General features: G+C 38.0%; 1 pseudogene; it reads left to right on the top strand.

Annotated features, from left to right (window-relative positions):
• Positions 1-7005: 7005 nt before the first annotated feature.
• LOC129017004 (chloride intracellular channel protein 4-like) lies at positions 7006-9148 on the top strand (annotated as a pseudogene).
• Positions 9149-10640: the final 1492 nt, after the last annotated feature.

Consider the following 10640-nt stretch of genomic DNA (forward strand, 5'->3'; position numbering starts at 1 on the left):
TTCTACTGATCATTGGCTGACCACTAAATCATACTTGGTATCCTATTGAAATTAACACACTATTAATCTGGATTAAATTATTTTACATTGAAATACTAATTGTAATATCCAGACCAACTTCTAAGAAAATAACAAAAAATATAGTAAAATAAGCAACAAAGAAATTAAAGTGATATTAAAAACATTACAAAAAATATCTATTCAATACAAAAGATGACAGTAATCAAGGAGTAGAGAAATAAAAAAGACAGAAGACACAGAAAACAAATAACAAAATGGAAGAAATATATTCTAGTATACCAGTAATTTTATTAAATATAAATGGATTAAATATTCTAATTGAAGGAAAGATTAAAGAAAATAAAAATTTAAAATTAAAACCCATGATCTAGAGACACACTTTAGATTCAAAGACCCAAATAAGTTGAATGGGAAAAGACAGAAAGTATTACCACGTCATCACACAAGGAGTAACAAAAAGATGGGCTTTTAGAATAAGATCAGGCAAAACAGACTTTAAGACAAACATTGTCAAAAGAAACTAATGACATCTTATAACGATAAGAGGATCAAGTCATCAGGAAGAAATAACAATTACAATATATGTATGTACCTAATAACAGTGCCCCAAAAGATATGAGGCAAAATATACAGAACTGAAGGGAGAAATAGAAAATTCAACAATAATAGTTGGGGACTTCAATACCTTGCTTTCAGTAATGGATAAAACACATAGGCCAATGATCAACAAGGTAACAAAAGACCTGAACAACACTATAAAACAATTAAAATGAACAGCTATTTATAGAACATTTTACCCAACAGAAGAAGCATACACTTTTCCTCAAAATCATGTAAAACATTCTTCAAGATAGATTATGTGCTAGCCCATAACACAAGCCTCAATATATTGAAATAATACAGTGTGTTCACTGACCTAAACCAATTAAATTAGAAACCAACAACCTAAGGTTTTGGGAAAATTCACAGTTTTAAAAATCAAAAATACACTATTAAATAACCAGTGGGTCAAAGAAGAAATCACAAGAGAAATTAGAAAATATTCTGAAGTAAATGAAAATGAAACACAAAATACCAAAACTTTTGAGATGCAGCATCAGTTATTAAGGGAAATATATAGATGCTAATGCCAATATCAAAATGGAAGAAAGATCTTAAATCAGTAATCTCACTTTCCACATTATAAAACTAAAAAAGAAAAGCAAATAAATTCAAAGCAAGCAGAAAGAAGACACAACTTACAGCTGAAATAAATGCAATAGAGCAGAGATTAAAAATCAAGAAAGTTAATGAAGCCAAAAGCTAGTTCACTGACAAGAGCAGCAAAATTGACAAATCTTTACCTTAGACTGACCAAGAAAAAGAGAGAAGATTCAAATTTCAAAAACCAGGAATGAAGGAAGGAATATATCTACCCCCTTAAAGAATATAAAGGATTATAAGGGAATCCTAGGAACAAATGTTTTTCAAAAAATTAATTAGATAACAGATAAAATGGACCATATCCTGGAGAGACACAAAATATAGGAACAGACACAAGAAGAAATATGTAATTAGAGTAGATTTATGACAAGTAAAGAGATTGTGTTAATAATCTTGAAGCTTTCTATAAAGAAATGCCCACCTCCAGATTAATTATCCAGAACATTTAAAGAATTAATACCAAGTAAATGTCTTCAATCTGATAAAAAACATCTACCAAAAACCCCACAGCTAACATCATACTTAACAATAGAGGATTGAATGCCTTCCTCCAAAAATAAGAAAGAAGCAAGGCTGTCCACTTTTGCCGCTTTCATTCGACATTGTATTTGAGATTCTAGCGAGGAAATTTAGGCAAGAAAAAGAAAAGTGTGATTGATGGCTCATGCCTATAATCCCAGCACTTTGGGACTTTGGGAGGCCGAGGCAGGTGGATCACCTGAGGTCAGGAGTTCAAGCCAAGCCTGGCCAACATGGTGAAACCCTGTCTATACTTAAAAAAAAAAAAAAAAAGAAAGAAAGAAAATACTAAAACTATCTCCATTTGCAAGTGATATGACCTTTCATACAGAAAATCCTAAGGAATCCATAGAAAAAATTGTTATAACTTACAAATGAGTGCAACAATGTAGCAAAATATAAGATAAATATATAATAATAAACTGTATTTCTATATATTAGCAATGGACAATCTGAAAATTAAATTAAGAAAATATAATTTGTAGTAGCATCAAAAAGAATAAAATACTTTGGAATACACTTAACAAAAGAAGTGCAAGACTTGTACACTGAAAATACAAAACATTGGTGAAAGAAATAGACGAATATCTAAATAAATGGAAAAACATCACATATCCATAGAATAATATTGATATGACAATATTCCTTGTTATGAGTTGAATTGTGTCTTCTCAAAAGACATGTTAAAGTCCTAAACCCTGGCCCCTGTGAATATGACCTAGTACAGTTGTCAAATTCATCTACAGACTCAAAGCAATTGCTATCAAAATTCCAGTTGCCTTTTCTTTGTAGACATAGACATGCTAATCCCAAAATTCACATGAAATTAAATGGGAATCAGAAAAGCCAAAGAAGAACGATGTTGGAGGGCTCGTACTTCCTGAGTTCAAAGTTTACTACAAAAATACAGTAATCAGAACAGGGTGGTAATGACATAAGAATGTACATATAAAACAATGGATAGAATTAAGAGCCAGAAATAAGCTTTCCCATTTATGGGCAATTGATTCTCAACAGAGTTGGCTGGACAATTCACTGAAGAAAGAATAGTCTTTCCAACAAGTGATACTTGGACAAATCCACATAAATAATGAATTTGGATCTCTATCTCACACTACATCACAAAATTAACAAAAAGTAAATCACACCCAAGCATATGAAATATACCTACCAGAAGAAAAAATTGGAGTAAACCATCATGATGATGGGGTGGCAAATGGCTTCTGAGATAAGACATCAAAATAAAAAGAAGTAAAAGGGAAAAAAAAGATAAATTGGGCATTATAAAAATTGAAAACTTTTGTGCTCCAAAGGACACTATCAAGAAAGTAAAAAGACAAAGTACAGAATAGGGGAAAATATTTGCAAAGCATATATCTGATTAGGTATATGTAGCCAGAATATACAAAGAACCTTTACAATTCAGTAATAAAAATATATGTAACCCAATATTAAAATAAGCAAAATATTTTAATAGAGATTTTTCCAAAGAAGATAAACAAATGGCCAGTAAAGACACTAAAAGATGCTGAACATCATTAAATATTAAAGAAATGTACATCAATACTACAATAAGATACCATTTTATACCCAGTATGATGGCTACAATCAGAAAGACAATAATAAGTGTTAGCAAAGATGTGGAGAAAATGAAACCCTCATACAATACTGGTGGGATTGCAAAATGGTTCATGCAGTTTAGAAAATAGTTTCACAATTCCTCAAAATGTTAAGCATAGAGTTACTATTCCTGGCTTAATCATTTCAATGCTGACCAATGATAAAAACATAACTACAAGAAATAATCACAGTAGTAGTAGCACATACAAGCTTTATTTAGGTGGTGTTTTTGACAGGTTTGCATGTGAGGGAAGCCCTGCATGGTATGAAGCTTTTCAAAAGCAAAGGCCTCTGGGCTACCACCAGAAAAGAAGGGGAGAAGGAGATCAAGAAGATTTGGGTCTAAATAACATCACTGCACAGCACTGCAGGGAATTGCTGGATCAGAGAACTCTGCAGGGCAGCAAAAACTTGGAGTCCTTTAAAGCCACAGGGTTTATCTTCCCTATAGCTAACAGATATTAGGTACAGTTTTACAAAGTATGCAAAGCAGGCAGTCTCTAAATGGCTAAGTCTGCTGACACGGGTTATATTTAAAACAATTGGATGTATAAAAATTTTACTTTGGCACTAAAGGGCTTTTGACCTAATGGGTGCCTGTTAAGAAGATTTAAACAACAGAAGTTCTGATATGATTTGGCTCTGTATCCGCACCCAAATCTCATCTTGAATTACAATCCCCACATGTCAAGGGAGGGACCTGGAGGGAGGTAAATGGATCATGGGGGTAGTTTTCCCCATGCTATTCTTGTGATACTGAGGGAGTTCTCACTCACAAGATCTGATGGTTTTAAAAGTGGCAGTTTCCCTGCATTCACTCTCTTTCCTGCCACCATGTAAGACGTGCCTTGCTTCCCATTCACCTTCTGCCATGACTATAAGTCTCCAGAGACCTCCCCAGTCATGCAAAAGTGTAAGTCAATTAAACCTCTTTTGTTTATAAATTACCCAGTCTCAGGGAGGTCTCTATAGGGTATGAAAATGGACTAATACAGAAATTGGTACCAGGAGTGGGGCACTGCTATAAAGATAACCCAAAAAAGGGGAAGTGTCTTTGGAACTGAGTAATGGGCAGAGTTTGGAACAGTTTGGAGGGATCAGAAGAAGACAGGAAGGTGTGGGAAAGTTTGGACCTTCCTAGAGACTTGTTGAATGGCTTTGACCAAAATGCTGATAGTGATGTGGACAACGAAGTCCAGGCTGAGGGTCTCAGATGCAGATGAGGAACTTGTTAGAAAGTAGAGTAAAGGTGACTCTTGCTATGCTTTAGCAAAGAGACTGGCAGCATTTTGCCCATGCCCTAGAGATCTATGGAATTTTCAACTTGAGAGAGATGATTTAGGGTAACTGGCAGAAGAAATTTCTAAGCAGCAGAGCATTCAAGGTGTGACATGATTTTTCCTGAAAGTGTACAGTTATATGTGCTCATAAAAAGATGATTTGAAATTGGAATATATGTTTAAAAGAGAAGCAGAGTGTAAATGTTTAGAAAATTTGCAAACTGACCATGTGATAGAAAAGAAAAACCAATTTTCTGGGGAGGAATTCAAGCAGGCTGCAGAAACTTGCATAAGTAACAAGGAGCTGAATGTTAATAGTCAAGACTATAGGGAAAGTGTCTCCAGCGCATGTCAGAGACCTTTGCAGCAGCCCCTACCATCACAGGCCCAGAGGCCTAGGAGAGAAAAATGGTTTACTGGGCTGGGCCCAGGGACCCACTGCTCTGTGCAGCCCTAAGACACGGCACCCTGCATCCCAGCTGCTGCAGCTGTGGCTAAAAGCAGCCAAGGTACAGCTTGGGACATTGCTTTAGAGGGTACAAGCCCCAAGCCTTGGTGGCTTTTATGTGGTATTGGGCCTGCACATGTGTAGAAGATAAGAGTTGAGGTTTGGTAACCTCCACCTAGATTTCAGAGGATATATGGAAATGCCTGGACGTTCAGGCAAAAGTCTGCTGCAGCAGTAGTGTCCTCATGGAGAACCTCTGCTAGGGCAGTGTGAAAGGGAAATGTGGGGTTGGAGCTCCCACATGGAGTCCCCAATGGGGCACTGCACAACGGAGCTGTGAGAAGAGGGCCACTGTCCTCCAGAACCCAGAAAGGTAGATCCACTGACAGCTTGCACTGTGTGCCTGGAAAAGCCGCCAGCACTCAATGCCAGCCCATGAAAGCAGCCAGGAGTGGGGCAGTACTCTGCAAAGCCACAGGGGTGGAGTTTCCCAAAGCTGTGGGAGCCCACCTCTTACATCAGTGTGCCCTGTATGTGAGACATGGAGTCAAAGGAAATTTAATGACTGCCCAGCCAGGTTTCAGAATTGCATGGGGCCTGTGGTCCCTTTGTTTTGACCAATTTCTCCCATTTCGAATGGAAACATTTACCCAATGCCTGTACCCCCACTGTATCTTGGAAGTAAGTAACTTGCTTTTGATTTCATAGGCTCATAGGCATAAGGGACTTGCCTTGCCTCAGATGAGACTTTGGACTTGGACTTTTGAGTTAATGCTGGAATGAATTAAGACTTTGGGGGACTTTGGGGAAGGCATGATTGGTTTTGAAATGTAACAAGGACATGAGATTTGGGAGGCAGGAGGGACAGATGATATGGTTTGGTTCTGTGTCCCCACCCAAATCTCATCTTGAATTTTAATCCCACCTGTTAGGGAGGGCCTGGAAGGGAGGTGATTGGATCATAGAGACAGTTTCCCCCATAATGTTCTTGCAATAATGTGAAAGTTCTCAAGAGGTCTGATGATTTTCAAAGTGGCAGTTTCCCCTGCACTCACTCTCTTTCCTGCCACCATGTAAGATGTGCCTTGCTTCCCATTTGCCTCCTGCCATGATTATAAGTTTCCTGAGGCTTTCCCAGCTATGCAGAAGTGTGAGTCAATTAAACTTCTTTTGTTTATAAATTACCCAGTCTCGGGGAGTTCTTTATAGCAATGTGAAAACAGACTAATACAGGGTCAATATACCCAGTCTATATTTTGCACATTTATATAACATTTACTACATGGCCAATCAATTCCACCACTAGGCATGTACCCAAGAGAAATGAAAACAGATGTCCTCATTAAAATGTATACATAAATGTTCAATGCAGCATTATTCATAATAGCCAAAAAGTGAAAACCATCTAAATGCCCATCAGTTTATGAATGGATAAACAAAATGTGGTATATCCATACTACAAAATATTATTCAGCAATCACAAATAGCAATAACAAAACCTGACATATGCTACAATATAGATGAGCCTTGAAAACATGCTAAGCAATAGAAGCCAATCACAAAAAAACACGCATTTTATTATTCCATTTACATATTTTCCAAAATAGGCAATTCTACAGAGATAGAAAGTAGATTAGTGCTTGCCTGAGGCTAAAAAGCAGCAGGATATGGAATGACTACTAATGGGTACCAGATTTCTTTTTTGGAGCAATGAAAACATTTTAAAATTAGATTATGTTATTGATTGCACGACTCTGTGAATATGCTATATTACAAACCATTGAACTACATATTTTAATAGATAAATGTTATATGTGAATTATATCTCAATAAAGCTATTAAAACTGCCATAGAAAGCCCAGCACTCCAAATTAATCATTGATTTCTTACATTTCTCACCTTTTGACTTCATAGATGCCCTATTTGACCCCATATCCTATGCCCTTTCCTCACCTGAAACTCCTTCACTGTGCCCTCTGGAACACAAGGTCAGTCATCCGCAAAATCTTTGTCCTCATCCTTTTCTCTCAACATTCTCTTCAAGTTCTTGCTCTAACTAAAACTTGCTCTAGATGAGGCAGTACTTACCCTCCAACTTTTTCAAATGATTTCTATTTGGTCTTACACATTTCATACTTCAGGACTTGGAGGTGTCTCTATATTATCAATCTTCTCAGATATGTGAATAAAGAATTCTTTTTAAGCATGCACTTTTAAAAGATTACTTCAATATATAGGACTGCCACTAACATTTACAAGTCCTGGGAATGGATACAAGTCTGAGGGCCCCAGCTCACAGCCACCTTCCATCCTCTTCCCAATCCAGGCTCCACCCCACACAACAAAGGGGCCTTATATGTACTTGGGTGCACACCATAGCCACATATCTAAGCTCACTCCGCCCCATTCCCTTCAAACAGGCATTCTTTTGTTACGCATGGGGGCTATCATCATTTACCTTTGAGGGGATGGATTCACGAAACAGGCTCACCCCGGCCCTGGAAGCCAACTCAGGACCATTTTGACGGAGAATTGCAAGATCTCATATACTAGGTGTGAGTCTAGAAGGGTTTACCAGTTCTGGGTGACTTCTCTTCCTGGCCCATGGAATACTCACTCTACAGAGAGCAACACGGCAGGAGGAGGGCCACCTCTGAGCCTTGTAAAATGTGAAACCCAAAACAGGAACCTCACTTATCTGAGTCTGAGGATGATACAATCATTACATCACTGTATGTACAAAATTACTCATAATCTAAAAATGTAATGTGGACTTACCCTACATGTTGACTTGTTTTGAGAGTGAAATGTCCATCATCTTTGAACTGGTCAATGTGAAACTTATTCAAAACTATTCTTCTTGAGTTTAATGTGCTTTCCTAGATGGTCTGTTCTGTTGAAAATAATATTTTTGGAAAAATATATGAATAAACAACTTTCCAAGCAAAGATATAAAACTAGTCCTCGAATAGACAAACACATGTTCAAAGCCACTTATCATTAGAGACATGCACATTAAGGCAACACTGAGATACCAGTTCTCATCTATCAGATTGGTATAAATTTTAAAATGTGACAGCACACTCTTATTGGAGAGCCTCCGAGGAAGCAAATGTTACCTTTCAACACGGGAATCACACTTCTAGGAATCTATCCTGACGCCACACCTCCCACAATTCAGAAACATGTATGAGGACTGTCCAGTGAGCAGCATGGCGGGAGCCAGCAACCAGAGCAGCCCTGGGAGAGAGGCAGCCACCACTGTTCCAGGAGCCCAGCTGAGCAGGCCATGGCCTTATTGATGTTGCTGAATGGGCTTTACTGAACAGGCTGAAGGAGGAGGACAGAGCCCCTCATCAAGCTCTTCATCAAGGCTGGCACTGATGGTGAAAGGACAGGAAACTGCCCCCTTTCCCAGAGGCTCTTCATGATTCTTTGGCTCAAAGGAGTGTTTCATTCAGTGTTACAATTGTTGACCTGAAAAGGAGGCCTGCAGACCTGCAAAACTTGCCCCTCAGAACCCACCCACCATTTATAACTTTCAACAATGAGGTCAAAACAGATGTAAATAAGATTGAGGAATTTCTTGAAGACATCTTATGCCCTCCCAAGTACTTAGAGCTTTCACCAAAACATGTGGAATCAAACTGCTGGAATGGACGTCTTTGCCAAATTCTCTGCATATATCAAGAATTCAAGGCCAGAGGCTAATGAAGCACTGGTGAAGAGTCTCTTGAAAACCCTGCAGAAACTGAATGAATATCTGAATCCTCTCCTCCCTGATGAAACTGATAAAAATAGTAGGGAGGATATTACATTTTCTACACGTAAATTTCTGGTTGGCAATGAAATGACATTAGCTGACCTGCTGCCCAAACTGCATATTGTCAAGGTGGTGGCCAAAAAATATCACAACTTTGATATTCCAAAAAGAATGACTGGCCTATGGAGCTATCTAACTAATGCATATAAAAGGGATGAGTTTACCAATACCTGTCCCCATGGTAAGAAGGTTGAAATAGCCTATAGTGATGTATCCAAAAAACTCAACAAGTAAAATCAAATTTATGATAAAAATGTCTTTTTGTCTTCCCCTAATATGCTTTTCCTAACAGACTGCTCCTTTTTCTACGGAGTAGAAATTGTATTTTTCACGAACATGCAGTTATTCAAGGTTAGGGTCAAGGACAGACAAGCAAGGTATAGTAGTTATCCTAAAGTATACACTCCTAAGCCCTATTATTTTAAAATCCTTTTACCCTGCCTACCCCTCATACCCATGTCCCCCTCTCCTCAAATCTGGAGACACTACATCGCAAACTTTTCACTTTAGATTGAAAGATTCACCCTGGGGCATGAAAGCTTTAAGGGAATGAATAACTCCTCCCTCCTCAGGCCCAGTCCCAAGGCGCAAGGCCACTTGCGCCAGCAGTGTGCATCAGCAACATAGCAGAAGCAGGAAGAGAGCTGGCTGGAAGACACGTGCCTGCTGAAGACCAAGAGAGAGGCCATCCGGGTACCGCCTAGCAGTTACATCAGACTGAGACACTTCCTGTTTACAGGAGACTATAAAACCCCTGCCCCGTCCTCATTTGGTGCTGACGCCATTTTAGGCCTCAGCCCATGAGTACCCAGGCGGTCATTAAAAAACAGCGTGTTGCTCCACACCACCTTGTGTTGTTTGTTGGTGCACTCTCAGGGTTCGAATCGATACAAGAGCCTTGCATAGAGGTAATTTGCCATCTCTTAGGAGCCCTCAGCATTGTGCCCGTTAATACAGAGGGCAGAACTTTTCAGGTGCAGTGTTTAATACTAAAATAGTAGCCATGACTTCATCAGGCAGCCCCAAACTGGTACATAATGCATGGTACCAAACATTTACGTAATTTTTAGAATTTTGTAAAATTTAGTAAAAGTATATAAAAGGATTGCTACTGTATCAAAAATATTGTTTCAATTTAGTTTATCCTGGATATGTACTAAAGAATATTACCACCAGAGAAGAAAGCCTTCTACAAAAAGTCACTACACTAGACTTTGCTATTTTGCTTTGTAGATAAGTTTTTACTTTTGCCTAAAAGCATTTATCTTTCGTACCAGTTGTAACATCTGACACAATGTAGATGCTAAAAGTTTGGAGGGAGGGAGGGTTTTCTCAAGAACTCCCTCAAGCATTTTGTCCTTATAAGATAAACTGATACGTACCTTATACTCTCTCTAAATTTGTTTATTATACGTATTGTGCCCTGTGCCATTCATTTGGAACATTATTGCTTTCTTCCTTTAGTTTACATAGCTCATTTTTAGGTGATCACAGAGCTTCTATTATTTGTAGAGCTCTTGAGCAATACTACATAAACTAATATTTAGTTTAGCTAAGAAGTAAAATGATTAGTAATGTAAAAATTAACATTTACAGAAACTAACCTAAGGAATGACTGGTGGGTTTGCCAAAATATCAAGTAAATTTTTGTTTCTAAAGCATATTTAATATAGACACAGATTACCAACAGATTACCAACTCTCTCAGACCATTTACCTTGTGTAGA

This window comes from Pongo pygmaeus, chromosome 1 (genome assembly GCF_028885625.2).
Source record: "Pongo pygmaeus isolate AG05252 chromosome 1, NHGRI_mPonPyg2-v2.0_pri, whole genome shotgun sequence".
Taxonomy (NCBI): domain Eukaryota; kingdom Metazoa; phylum Chordata; class Mammalia; order Primates; family Hominidae; genus Pongo; species Pongo pygmaeus.